This window comes from Manihot esculenta, chromosome 17, assembly GCF_001659605.2.
Source record: "Manihot esculenta cultivar AM560-2 chromosome 17, M.esculenta_v8, whole genome shotgun sequence".
Classification (NCBI taxonomy): Eukaryota; Viridiplantae; Streptophyta; class Magnoliopsida; order Malpighiales; family Euphorbiaceae; genus Manihot; species Manihot esculenta.
The window spans coordinates 30,644,136-30,659,823 of record NC_035177.2 but is presented as its reverse complement, the minus strand read 5'-3'; the positions used below and the strand labels follow the sequence as shown (position 1 = coordinate 30,659,823).

The window sequence follows — 15,688 nt, the reverse complement described above, 5'->3', positions numbered from 1 at the left end:
AACGTTCATCCACATCATCAACAATAAAGTATGCAATGCAACATATTCGTGGATTCTAATGCAAACAACCTAGTATATCTCATGGCATAAATGATGCGTGAATCATGCTAAAATGTCCATTATTTGCTTTAAAACGTAATGAGTTATTCCACTCACCTCTGGATAGCTCCGACCAGACACTGGGGCAACTGACTCACTGCTGGGGTCCTCGGTTCCTCGGGTCCGAACCTACACAGGTGGACTCAATTGAGGGACCAAACATACATGAACATAGCTCTAAAAGACTCCCCAAAAACCCCCTAGAACATCATGAAACAACCATAGAAAAACATGCAAAGGAAGGCTGAACAGGGCACTTTCGGCGGCAGGTTCGGCGGCCGAAAGTCCCTCCAGAGCCGAAAGTCAGACAGGTTCGGCGGCACCTTCGGCGGCCGAAACTCCCAGACAGAGACGAAATTCATGCATGTTCGGCGGCACTTTCGGCGGCCGAAACTGCCCTCCAGAGACGAAAGTCCTCTTTCGGGGGCAGGCTTCGACAGACGAAAGGCTTGCCTCCCAGGCAGGTTCGGCGGCCGAAAGTCCTTCGGCTGCCGAACCTGGTTTCTGCCAAAGGGCAGAAACTTGGTTCCTCATGCATTTTTGCCTCCCAAAAACCATACAACATGCATTTAACTCAACCAAAACATGCATAAACACATACATAAGCTCCTAGGGGCTTCAAACTATTTTAAACCCCATCTACAACACATCAAGCAACCATATTGTCCAAAAACATAACATAAACCTAACAATGCTCTACTAACATAAACATACATTTCTACTCCATGAATCAACTTAAAGCTTGCTTAAAACATAAAATGAGCTCAAGATCGGCCCTTACCTCTTGTAGATCGAGAGGAGAACGACCCTAGCTCGGAGATGGGAGAGATTGAGCTTCTTGAACCTCAAAGCTTCAAAACTTGCTTTATACTCGAAAATCTTCAAAACAAAGGTGAAAACTCATAAAAATCATGAAGAATGGAAGGAAGAAACCCAAGATCGGTGAGGGACGGCGGAGAGCTCACCTTGGCCGAAAATGGGGAGAAAAGCTTGTCCGTTTTCGGCTAAGGGACCCCTTTATAGGTGGCTGGCCAGGCCACGTTCGGGAGTCGAAAGTGCCTCCGCATGCATGCCATGTTCGGCGGCCGAACATAAGCTTCGGCGGCCGAACCTGGTTTCCCTCACTTATGCCTTCGAGGGCCTAAGGCACACCCGAAACGCAGGCATGTTCGGCGGCCGAACTTGAGGTTCGGCGGCCGAACCTGAGTTTTCCTCTAAGGTTGTTTTCATGCAAAAACTCATTTTCTTTCATGATTAAAACATAAAACACATTAAAACATTTTGTGAAAACATAGTTTTACCCTTCTAGAGGTCTCCGACAACCGAGATTCCACCGGACAGTAGGAATCCCGATACCGGAGTCTAGCCGGGTATTACATTTAGTTAGCTCCAATCAATGGGGTTTTATATTTCTTTTTGGGATTAATGATTTTCTTAGGTTGATCTAAATAATATTTATAGGTTATTGAGTATTTTTATTGAGGTTGTTCATTTTTGAGAGGTTTAACTATGCCGAAATACTGCCGAAATTTTCTTAAAAATATATATAAAAATATATTTAAAATTGTGTATTTTACAATGTATATTATTATCCTAGTATATTTATTTATTATTTGATATATTATTTTCTTTTTAATTCTAGGAGAGGATCTAGCTTTTGGAATAGGTAATAGGAGTGCTCCTGCGACCTAGGTTATTCTATCCTCAGTACTGGTGAGTGGATAAATATATAACATTGATATTTTTCTTAAATATATGCATATGTGTATAGTTACTTTGTTTATTTAAAATGGGAAAGGATAAAGTTAATTTATATTTCTTGAATAAATGAAAATTGAATTCAAAGCACAGCTGAATAAATAACCGATTACACTCAGTATATGCACCGAACAGATAACACCTTGATGACATGTGATTTATTTTCAGCATGATATATATTTATACTGTCTTTGGGACAGCGCTTGATATACAGATAGTCTTTGAGGCGTATGTCAGGTGGTCACCCTTTGGGGGTAGCTCTGCACATGTGTATGACCAGCATTTCTTAGCTCTTGGGCCAAATTTGTCATCATAGAGCCTAAGATGCCAACATTGCTCTCAGGCTGTTATTATTTTATCACACCTGAGATGCCAGCATTATTTGCAGGGAACATGTTATGAGTGTATGCGAATTCTATTATTCACAGTTATTTTATATTGATTGAATTAAATTGTATTTATTCAGCTGACTTATTTTAGCTAAATATTTGGTACTATTAAGTACCTAAACTTTATTTTTTCCCCTTTGTTATTTATTTATCCGCTCATTGAGTATTTTGTACTCACCTTTATACTTTTATTATTTCAGTTTCTTTTAGGGGATCCGCTCAGCAGACCTCATCTCCTAGTTTGTCATTCCTTCCACATCGTCCACTCAGAGTCTAGAGGAGGTCAGACCAATCCTAGGTCTTTTGTCTTTTCTTTTTGTAATTTTGATAGATCATGTATAGATTGTACAGCTCAGTGAAGAATGTATTTTGTTTATTGTAAATATATTATGGATTGACTAGTCCAGCTATCAATCTTCTCCTATATGTTTTATAATTTGAAATTATAGTAGGTTAAATGTGTTCATATGTATAAATATTAGGGGGAACTCTGTCAGTTTTCCTTGTCATATCCGTCTCTACAGATTAGAGAATGAATGTGACACATAATGTCTCCATCAGGTCTCTTTCAATCATATCCTATGTTAATTTAATACTTTTACATATATAATCGCTAATATTTGATTTAGAGGCTTATTTATGGCAAATTAACGGTTGTATCAATTAAATGATCTAATAGTCTTGTTGTAGTTATGTTTTACCGCTTGCAGCAGCCATATAATACAATCTCATATTGCAGGTAAAAAAAATATATTTATTTTTTTATTTAAAAATTATTTTTTTATTTATTAAATTCGATTGGAATTAAAAGTTTTATAAGAATTTAATTTAATTAATTTTTTTATTAATTATCTCATTGTTATTGAAAATGTTGTCTATGTGTAGAATTCTCAGAATTTCTACACAGTGATGATGTTAGGTTAAAAGAATTATTGTTTGGAAATTTAATTTTCATAAAAAATAAAATTAATTTTTTATTAGAAATTAAATTAAATTATTTTTTAATTTAATTAAAGGTAATAATTAAAATTTTATTATTAAATAAATATGATTTAATTACTAAATAAATATTAAATTTTAATAATTCGTATGCATGTTTATATTTATGCTTATATAGTTTTCTAGTTATCAACGTGAGCTAACTATAAAAATGATTATGTAGTTTGTTAATAAATGATTATGAATGGTTAATAAATGTCTATGAAAAATAAATATATTATAATACTTACTATTGATGAAATCTTAATGATTTACCTGACTCTGAATTAATTTAATTATTTTTAGTATTATGAATAATATATATATATATATATATATATATATATATATATATATATATACTCAAATGAGATTTATAATACATATAAAATATATGAATCATTTTCACTTAGCCATTTAAAATTATTTACACTCGAGAGATAAGAAAGAATAAGAAGTATATTTGTCAAATTATCTTATATAAGGGTATTTTTATCAAATTATCTTATACAGTATTTGATTTTGAATGATTGTAAATATTTGTTAGACTTTATAAATTTTGAATTCGTCGTAATGCTACTCTAACTAGTCGTACTTTAATTAGAAAATTTATAAGGCATAATTGTTTCTTTATTTGAGATGATATATTTTTTATTTAATAGAATTTTATTAATACAATCAGTAGTTTTATTTTTTAAAAAAATGTTTTATAGCTATTCTCCTTATTTAAAAAGGTGGAATTTTGAATAGAATGATTAAGTCAATTTCTACTCTATGTATCTTCAATTTTGATTTAATATTATAAAAAAAATAAACTCATTACTGTTACGGATAAAATTTTTAAAAATAAAAAAATTTATTATAAATAAAAGAAACGATTATATAGATTAAATCTTACGGTTTTTTAGAATTACAAACAATGTTAAGTCTATTATTCCATAGATTAATAATTTTTTAGAATACTTTGTAAAAAATAAATTATCTTCTGCATATAAGTTACTGATATTCTAATGGCTCAACTTACGATCATGAAATTTGATGGGTTGAGAAATATGGAAAAGCACATTATTAAAACGAGTAAAATTGAAATAAGACTGGAGACTTTAGGGATAACCGCGATTGATTTCTTCTACAGTTTATTATGATCTTATTAGCTTTTGAAGATGAGCCATTTCAAATTAATTATGGAAACAAATGAAACCCAACAAATTTTTAAGTAAAATTGGTAATAATTTAAAATTTTAGAGTAAAATTATAATAAAAGTAAAAGTATATAGATTTTTTTTATAATTATTTATTTTATTAATAAAATTTTTTAAGATATAGAAATAAACATTCGAATTTATAATTTCAAATAAATTACATGTTATTTTAGTCACTTAATTAAGGTAAATAATTAAATTCTAACTTAATTTATATATTTTTTTAATTCACTATAAATATTAATATAATTTTAAAAAAATAATTGATTAATATTATATTCGAGAGTTAAAAAGAATATTTTTTAAAAAATATCTTTAAAAAATTATTTTATTATTTTATATATTATTAAACTGAATCATATTAAATATTATTTAAATTATCTTTTAGCAATAGTTTTCAAAATAATGCTAAATAATAAACATATTCGACAAACTCTAATAAAGTCAATCAATAATGATTTTAATTAAAATAAAATTAAGAAAAATTGTTATTATAAATTATTAATAAAAATAAATAATAAAATAAATAGTAATTTTTAAATATATTTAATAGTAAAATAATAATAATTTAATAATTTTTTAAGTTTTCAACTATATAAATATTTATATAAAGGTGTATTTGATCAGATATTAAAAAGACAGAACTTAATTGATAAAAAATGAAATTATAAGGTGAAATTGCAATAAAAATAAAATATAGGATTTTTAGACAATTATTTGTAGACTTTAATGACATGATAAATCCATTAATTTCTAACTAATAGTTGGATGTATTTAAAATAGTTTTAAAATATAAAATATAATTACAGTAAAATATAAAATACATAATTTTTTTAACAATTAACTCAAAAAAGATTAATCTAATGCTTAACATGAAAAATTAACCATTTAACACAAAAAAAAAAATAAATAAAAGACAACTTGTAATTTTTTAGTAATTAACTCAAAAAAAAAATTAATATAGTGTGTAACATAAAGAATTAACCATTTAACACAAAAAATAAAGACAACTTGTAATTTTTTAGTAATTAACTCAAAAAAAAAATTAATATAGTGTGTAACATGAAGAATTAACAATTTAACACAGAAAAAAAACAAAAGATAACTTGTAATTTTTTAGCAATTAATTCAAAAAAAAAATTAATATAGTGTGTAACATGAAAAATTAATTATTTAACATAAAAAAAAATAACTTGTAATTTTTTAGCAATTAACTAAACAAAAATTAATATAGTGTGTAACATGAAAAATTAACCATTTAACATAAAAAAATAAAAAATAACTTGTAATTTTTTAACAATTAACTCAAAAAAAAATTAATATAGTGTGTAACATGAAGAATTAACCATTTAACATAAAAAAACAAAAGATAACTTGTATTTTTTAGTGATTAACTACAAAAAATTACTATAGTGCTTAACATGAAAAATTAACTTTTTAACACAAAAAAATAAAAGACCATTTATTTATTTAATGAAGTTCTAATAGAATAAAATATTTTTTTTTATTCAATAAATAAGAAAAAAACAATAATTTTAATAAATTGAAAATAAATTAATAAATAAATCCATTAATCTGATGCGACATAAATGTGGAGAGAATATTTTATTGAGTTTTATGAATTAATCAATAACAACAACAATGGAGCTGGACTTTAAAAAAAAGAATACACAATGGAGCTTCACTTCGATACTATCAAGGATTGCTAAATGCCGAATAGGGATGAGATTGTACAGAGCAAAAGCTTGGTGAAAATTTCATATACTCTTATACGGTCTCTCTATATTTTCATAGCTAGAAGTTTTTTTTTTTTTTTTTTGACTTGTCTCTTGTCGATTTCCTGCGGCTATTCTTGCCCTTTTTTGGTGGCGGCTCCTCTCCTTACTCGCGTAGATATGAATTGATTCCCATCATTTGGAGTGAGATTAAAAATTGATGATCTGAGATCCAATAGAATAGGGTTTTACAAAGGTTTTTGTATTGAAGAATAAAACTTGGCCTATCTCTCTAGAGGGGTATCCCTTTTATCCTTTTCTTCCTGCTGGCTGGTGACGTATAACGGCTCTCCCATGATTGGACCACGTGTCTCTGCCATACAGATATGGGCGTACGAGGATATCAGGCACCTGCTCCATGCGTAACGACCTCTGATTCTCCCCCGTGCGTACACTCGAGCGGATCTGCCAGGCTGTACGACGAGTCTCGTTCTGGATTCTGGGCTGGGCCGAGAGCTGGGCTGGACGCTGAACCCAGGAGGAGAAGGAATCCGTGGGGAGGTTATACGGGCTGGGCCGATCTCGATGAGGAAGAATCTGGTGGAGTCCGGCCTCAGGGATCTAATGATTCGGGCCTGTTTTACTTGAGAGGGCGTGCGGGCCTTCCTTTCATGGGCCGTAACCGTAATCTAGGCCCAGGATTGGGGGTAGGGAAATCCAGCGGTCATCAATTGCCCCTTCACCTTCTTGGCAGTTATTGCTCCGACTGCCGAGGGGGTGAATATTGAGAACCATTATGACCGCGCCTGTTCGCATGTAGATGCCTTCACAACTCCCTTTCATCTTTTTGTCATTCCTCATTTCTTGAATCCTATCTGCCTTTTTCCCTTTCTGGCCTTTCCTTACCCCTCATATACTCTGCTCTTTTTACTTTCCTGTCATTATCGCCTGGACATGCCTCTTTTTTCCTTTTCCATGAATATCTTTTAAAGATCCTGACATCGTGGGCTTAGAGTCTAGAGTTACTTTACCTTGTGTTAAGACTTCAGATTTTGAGTATATATCAGCGTTAACTCCTCTTCACTCTTAGGCCCTTTGTCGGAGAAAGGGAGTCTTTCCTTCCAGCCCTCTGTCTATTTCCTTCTTCCAGCGAGATTCTCCTGTTTTTTCTGCAAAGGATCTATTTGACGCCTTCTTCAAACGGATTGAGGTGAGCCTGGGGCTTCATTGCTTTGTTGCCCTAGAGGTTTGCTTTAATCTTGCTTTCATTATCTTGACAAAAGATTATCCTGACTTATCTCTGTTTGAAACTTTTTGCAGTACCTGAGATAAAGATGGGTCAGTCCGAACCTCTTGAAAATCTTATATTACCTCGAGGGAGTCTGAAGGTTGCTTCAGAGGTCCTCCTAGTAGGGCGGTTGATGGGTGGGGCCATTTGGCAGGTCGTTGAAACTGTTTTACCCAGATCGTCTGGCTGGCCTCCTCCTCTGGTTGTTGTTCGAGCTCCAAAGAGGCTATGGGCTGTTGAGGGGTCTGCTTTGACTTTACCTTCCTTCGAGAAGGAAATTTCCCCGATGCCCTTGTTGTCTGCTTTTGATATAAATGGAGGTGGCGAAAATGATCAATTTATTGTCCCCTTTGGTGTGGAATACCTGTATTATGAGAGGCTGAGATCTGCTGCACTCAGTCAAGCTTCCATCGACGCCTTCGAATATATGCTCTATGATCTTCTTGAAGCCGTAACTCGAAGACTTATGTTTTTCATGCATGATATACGAACAGCATATAATATCTGAGCTTGTTCGTATGTATCGTGAATCACACTTAGGCAACAGAATGTTTGCCTATAGGGGAACAGTGAGAAATACTTATGGGAATCAACTTATTCAATTCCCCTATAATAACGAAGCAGAACTCGGCCGGCCTACAAGGCTCGTTTTCCGTATCCGAGAGTTCCTCTGTATCGAAAACTAGGATAGTGTGATAGATGATAGTGATGTAAACATAGATGATGTATCTGGTCATGTAAGTCCTCTGAGGATAGCTTTTTATTCTGTAATGTGGGTATTCGTAACGTGCTGTAATGAAACTTTCGTTTTTTCATTCATACCCGAACTGTTCCTTCTTTATTATGAATGAGGTGTTGAGACTGCTTTCTTCGTGGTTTTTTCTGAGAAATCTGCGATATTGTTTTTTCCGTCTTGCCTTTTAATTGATCAGACCCAGAATCCATTTAGCTAGTCTGAGTTTTCAGTTTACTCTTTCCGAGCTGTACCAACCGACCTGCGAGCTCGCTTTCGGTTTACTTCATCCAAGCGAGACTAACCGACCTGCGAGCTCTGTCTTTAATCAATGGGTCGAGCTCTGAGTTCCACTAGCCAACTGAGCTTTCGGTTTACTTTTTCCGAGCTGGGCTAACTGACTTGTGAGCCCTGCTTTTAATCAATGAGTTGAGCTTCTGACCCATAACTTTGTATGATTCCGCGGCGTCCTTATCGCTTTGTTCTGGGCTCGTAGCCTCTGCTTAATGATGATGAGTCAAATCCTGTACCTTTTTAAGTGATAAGCAAGTCTGACCTTTATCATGCTTCCCCCTGTTTGTCTCCTTGGATCTTTTTATGACTTTCTCTTTTTCCTTAGTTTTTGCTGCCTGAGTGGCGATGATGTGCATTTTGCATGTCAGGTCGTCTTGAGCGAGAGATTCAATTGGAGCTCAGGTTTTGACAATTTGGGTTTGTTTTATGTAGATAGCGTGTGGGCCTTCGGTTGATGGGCTATTGTCGTGGGCCTGGTCCTTTGTAGGGGTGGAGAAGCCCAGCGGTCATCTCTTTGCCCCTTTACCTTCTCGCCGATTATTATCTAACCGTTGAGAGGGTAAACTTCGAGAGTAATTAGTGATCACGCCGCTCCAAGACAAAACTGCTCAGAACAACGTTTCATCTCATTATTGCCATTCACTTCGAATTCTCCCTGTCTTCTGAAGAAACTCGCTCTCTTCTGCTCTCTGTTTTCCTGTAACTTCTTCTACTTTTTCCACCCTATTGCGTTTTTAGGTACGCTTCTTTGTTCTTCCATGGAGGGTCCAAAGCTCCCCGACGTTGCTAATCTTAGGTCGCATATTACTTCCTCTACCATAACTAAACACATTTCTCGGAGGTATTTAGATACTCCACTTTATCTTATTCGAGCTCCTTTTCAAAATGAAAGGATAGTTCTTCCGAACCCTCCCCCTCTTGGTTTGATGGATCCCCAAAGGGGGCGTTGTATAGTCTTTTTCCTTAAACAGAGAGATTTTGGTCTACCTTTCCCTTTTACCCCTTTCTTTATCGAGGTTTTCCGATACTTCGGAGTAACCCCCCGGATGTTGTCTCCGAATTCCATTCTGTTCATGTGTTGCTTTGAGTCCATCTGCCGAAGTTGGGGTTTTACGCCCACGGCATGTCTGTTTGTCACTTTCTTCCGTCTTGTCAAGGCGGTTCAGAATTTTTATTATTTCTCCCCTTGTAGTGGGTTATCTCTCTTCACAGACTATAAGGATTCCATAAAGGGATGGGTAGAGAGTTTCCTTGTGGCAGAGCTGAAATTAGAATCCGCCTTATCGTGGGGAGTAGATCTAAGTTGGGAGGATGTTCCTCCGGGCTGCAATGACCTGCCCCGATTAAGCCTTATTGAGCAGGTGGGGTTGCTTCGACTGACTTCTGTTGAGAGGAAGTATGACGTCGAGAAGTGTATGTTCGTGTCTAATCTTAGGGATATCCGGGACACGGGTATAGTGCCTTGTCCAGCGATTCTGTTTCTTCTTTGTAAATGATATCATAAAATGCGTTAATTCTTTGTAGTTTCGTGTTTTTGCAGCTTCTGACGTTAAATTGGAAGAGATCAGATATCCGAAGAACTTAGTCCTGTCTCGGGATAATATGCATGCCATTTTCGATGCCCTTCGGGCTGGGCGTTCGATGCCTGAGGTTGCTGCAGAGGTGGCTCAAGTTGCTTCTTCCAAGAAAGTTAGCCGACCTCCTGCCAAGGCTTCCTCTCGAGATCCTAAGCCGAGCTCTCGTGGCACCAAATCATCTCGGCTATCCAGTCGTGGCAAGTCGGCCTTGACTATTAAGCCTATTGAAGAGCCTAAGTCTGCTCAAGCTTCTTCAGAGGGTGTGAGGGAAATTTCTCTGGCCATCGTGGAGCAGACCGAGGTCATTGAACAAGTGCAGTTGGGTCTTGCTCATTCTTTTGAAGAGGTGTCAGGGGGAAAATTTAGGTCCCCCATTACTGAAGATAAGGAGGCTTCTGGGAAGGGGAAAGAGATCATTCTTATAGGGGATAAAGTCCCAGAGGTCCCTATCACAGATTTCTCTGCCCCTGCGGAGACCGGGTCTGGGTCTGGAGGCATCATAGAGAAGACTGGGGACAAGCGTCCAGCCCCTCCTGAAATGTCTGCCCCGCCTCCTGCTCGGAAGAAATCTAGGGCTGCCAAAGGATCTTCTCCAGCTCTTCCTTCTATTGGGAAGGAGAAGAATGTTCCTATTGTACCTCTGTTGTCTTCTCCTGACAACGACACTCTGAATGCGGCGAATATCAACTCTCAATCTCCGGCCAGTGCTGTCGCCGAACTTCTTAGGAAACAAATGTTCGGTGGAACCACAGAGGTCTTGGATCCACGTCTACTTGCCCTTACTGGTCTTTTAGCCAGTTCTACCAAGGAACAAGCATCCTTTCGATCTCGATCTCGTGAAGAGCTTGGGAATACAATCAGGGAGATGCTTCTGATGGTAAGTTATTTTTCCATTTCTCTTTTGGTTTTCTTTATTTCTTTCTTTTGACGGTTGTTCTTTTGTGTTAGGTGACGGGCCTCTTTATGGAAGTGGACGCTCGGGACCACTCTCTCCGGGAGTCTGTGGATCGCCGGATTGAAGAAGCGCGCTTGGAGGAGAATATATGTAACGACCCGAAAATCGGACCGCTACCGGCGCTAGGATCCAGATCGGCTTAAGGCTGCCGGGACCCGTAGCAAGCCTGACATATAACCTGCAAACCTGTATAATCCCATACATGATCAACAACATACATAAAAGTTAAAACTTTTCTTTCCATAAACATCAACCAAACTCAACCTGTGCAAAAACATTAACATAATATTGATCCCTCTGTGGGATCTCATCAGTGCCCCCAAATAGGTGACATAACATATGCTGAGTTGGTTTACATAGACATCATAAAAATCTCTACGATCATGTAATTAAAAAGGGATAACAACAATCTATGGTCAAGCACACTCTAACATCCATAAACATCATCTCATTACATATCTATACTGATTAAGACATTACATTACAATTTGATCATGTCCATTGCTAGCTATTACATAAGCATGACTTCTTTACTCTATCCGGACTCCTGCACTATACTGTACCTGCAAGCCTGGGGGTAAAGGGAGAGGGGTGAGCTAAAAGCCCAGTGAGTAGAACTATAAAACATATCAACACTATGCTCCAATGAAATGCATCATAACACAGACAATTCACATAAGGGTTGGGTGAACTTGTCACCAATTAGTCCAAGCTAACTCTGTGCCAGGCCGTAGCATGGGGTCCTGGTCTTCCTGTCATACATACATTACTTACCATTGCCCCAGGGCCTCCTCTGGGCTCCTGGTCTTCGAGTCCCATAACCGTGCCAGGCCGTAGAATGGGGTCCTGGTCTTTCCTTACTCTGTGTCAGGCCGTAGAATGGGGTCCTGGTCTTCCTGTCATGGACTAGTTGGGTCATCCAATATTCACCCACATCAACAACAATCGATGCAATGCGGCATATTCGTGAAAACTAATGCAATCATCCTATTGCATAATCATGATGCATGAAACATGATAAAACATTTAATTTCTCAATTTAAAAGGATTAAGTTTAGTCCCACTCACCTCTGGCTGACTCTGACAACACCAAAGCAGCTGAACTCACTGCTGGGGTCCTCGGTTCCTCGGGTCCGAACCTACACAGGTGGACTCAAATGAGGGACCAAACATACTAGAACATAACTATAAACTACTCCCCAAAACCCCCAAAAACATCATGAATCAACCATAGAAAAACATGCAAAGGAGGCCTGGACAGGGCACTTTCGGCGGCAAGTTCGGCGGTCGAAACTGCCAGACAGAGACGAAAGTCTCCTTTCGGGGGCAAGCTTCGGCAGCCGAAAGGCTGCCTCCCCAGCCATGTTCGGCGGCCGAAAGTCCTTCGGCTGCCGAACCTGGTTTCTGCCAAAGGGCAGAAACTCGGCTCCCCTTGCACATTTCGCCTCCAAATCTTTCCAACATGCATCAAACCTATTCTACAACACACAAACACAAGCATACATGTTCCTAGGGGTCTCAAACCATCATAAACCCCATCTACAACACATCAAGCATCCACATTGTTCAAGAACATACATTTATACCCATAATCATAACTATAACCTAAACATGCATTCTAACCCATAGATCTACTTAAAACTTACTTAAAACATGCAATGAGCTTAAGATCGGCTCTTACCTCTTGAAGATCGAGAGTGTAACGACCCGGAAATCCGACCCGTTACCGGCGCTAGGATCCAGATCGGCTTAAGGCCGCCGGGACCCGTAGCAAGCCAAACATACCTCCCGTAACCTGTAATATCCCATACATGATCAACAACATACATAAAACTGTAAACTTTTTCTTTCTTTTTCCAAGCTTAACCTGAACATGTGCACATCTAATAACATAACCACCACTGGAGTCCTCATCAAATGCTCCAATGGGGTATTTCATCATTCGATAAGCTTGGACTATCAAATACATCATAAAAACATTTCTATAGATCATGTGTCAAGGGGATAACCATAAACATAGGGTCAAGCACATACTAGTCCTCAATCATCCTCATCATTACATAACTATACATTACTCTTTCATTACATTAACATAGTCATAAATACTCATTACATCATATTCATGTCCACTACTATCTATTACATTATACATGACTTTACTTCACTCTAGCCAACTTCCCGATCTATCCTGTACCTGCAACTCTGGGGATAAAGGGAGTGGGATGAGCTACTAGAGCCCAGTGAGCAGAATAATAAAACATCAATTTAAATCATGCTTTCATGTATGCGCCATAACACAAACATTTCACAACAAGGATGAACTTGTCACCATTTAGCCCCTATCTTTCTTACTTATACATGCCGGGGGCGTAGAGCCGTAGCAGGCACACCCGGACTACCATAATCAATCATAGTGCCAGGGGCGTAGAGCCGTAGCAGGCACACCTGGACTCACATAGGCTATCATAACATAAAAGGGCTAATGGATCATTCAACATTCATCCACATCAACAACAAGGTATGCAATGCAACATATTCGTGAATTCTAATGCAATCAACCTGATATATCTCATGGCATTCATGATGCGTGAATCATGCTAAAACATTTCATTAATTTGCTTTAAAACTTAAAGTTTATTCCACTCACCTCTGGCTAGCTCTGAAGAGACTCTGAAGCAGCTGGCTCACTGCTGGGGGTCTCGGTTCCTCAGGTCCGAACCTACACAGGTGGACTCAAATGAGGGACCAAACATACATGAACATGACTCTAAAATACTCCCCAAAAACCCCCTAAAACATCCTGAAAACATCACATGAAAACATGCAAGAAATGGCTGAACAGGGCACTTTCGGCGGCAGGTTCGGCGGCCGAAAGTCCCTGTGCAGCCGAAAGTCATGCAGGTTCGGCGGCACTTTCGGCGGCCGAACCTCCCAGACAGAGACGAACCTTGAGTTTCGGGGGCAGGCTTCGGCAGCCGAAACTGCCTCCACAAGGGGTTCGGCGGCCGAAAGTCACTTCGGCGGCCGAACCTGAGTTTCTGCCGAAGGGCAGAAACTCGGCTCCCTTGTGTCCACAGCCTCCAAAATGCCTCAAAACATGCATAAACTTGTTTCTAAACATGCATACACATCATACAACACACCTAGGGGTCTCAAACTATGATATACCCCAACTACAACACTTCAAACACACAAACATCAACATACATTGTTCATCAAAGCATCAAAACCCATAAACTCATCAATAAGCTTAAACATGCATTCTACCCCATCAACTTGCATAAAACTTTCATAAAGCATAAGAGAAGCATAGATCGAAGCTTACCTCTTGAAGAAACGAGAGGAAAGGCGATCCTAGCTTGGAGATGGAGAGATTGAGCTCTTTGAACCTCCAAGTACCCAAAACTTGCTCTTAGCTCACAGATCTTCAAAAAGGAAGTTAAAACTCGTGAAAACCATGAAAGATCTAGGGAAAACATTCAAGATTGAGGGAGGAGCGGCGGAGACTCACCTTGGCCGACAATGGGAGAGAAAAAGCTCACCCGTGCGGACCAAAGGGACCCTTTTATATGTGGCTGGCCAGGCCACGTTCGGGGGCCGAATGTGCCTCCGTATCCATGCAATGTTCGGCGGCCGAACATAAGGTTCGGCGGCCGAACCTGCACTTCCCTCACTCATGCTTTCGGGGGCCTAACGTGCCTCCTAATCACATGCATGTTCGGCGGCCGAAAGTCAAGTTCGGCGGCCGAACCTGGGTTTTCCTTTAAGCTACATTCATGCAAAAACTCATTTAATTTCTTACTTAAAAAACATGAAATACATGAAAACATTTCATAAAATCATAGTTTTACCCTTCTAGAGGTTTCCGACATCCGTGGTCCCACCGGACGGTAGGGATTCCGATACCGGAGTCTAGCCGGGTATTACATTCTCCCCCCTTAAGAACATTCGTCCCCGAATGTTCCTCAACTAACATACAAAGCATGGCATCAATCATAACATACAATATATCATACATGCAAACACATAGCATAACTGACACTCACCTCAAAACAGATGGGGTATTGCTGGAGCATAGACTCCCGTGTCTCCCAGGTGCATTCTTCAATATTGTGGTGGTTCCAAAGGACTTTCACCATCGGGATTTCCTTGTTCCTCAGCTTTCTGATCTGAGTGTCGAGGATCCGCACTGGCTGCTCTACATAGGTGAGATCCTCTTGGATCTCTACATCAGGCTCACTAAGAACCTTTCCAGGATCCGACACGTACTTCCGTAACAGAGAAACATGGAAAACCGGATGGATTCTCTCCATCGAAGTAGGCAAGTCTAGCTTGTACGACACATTACCGATCCTCTGAAGCACCTCGAAAGGACCGATGTACCGTGGAGCTAACTTACCCTTCTTCCCGAACCGAACCACTCCTTTCATAGGAGACACCTTGAGCAAAACCAAATCCCCCTCCTGAAACTCTAGCTGTCTTCTGCGGATATCTGCATAACTCTTCTGCCGACTAGCAGCAGTCTTGATCCTTTCTCTGATTATGGGTACTACCCTGCTGGTAAGCTCTACTAACTCCGGACCCGCAAGAGTCCTCTCTCCTACTTCCTCCCAGCAGATAGGTGATCTGCACTTCCTCCCATACAAAGCTTCATATGGAGCCATCCCTATGCTAGCATGATAGCTGTTATTGTAGGCAAA

General features: G+C 38.5%; 1 pseudogene; it reads left to right on the top strand.

Moving 5' to 3' along the window:
• Positions 1-15,688, top strand: part of LOC110604939 — a 41,955-nt pseudogene that overhangs the window by 4,297 nt on the left and 21,970 nt on the right.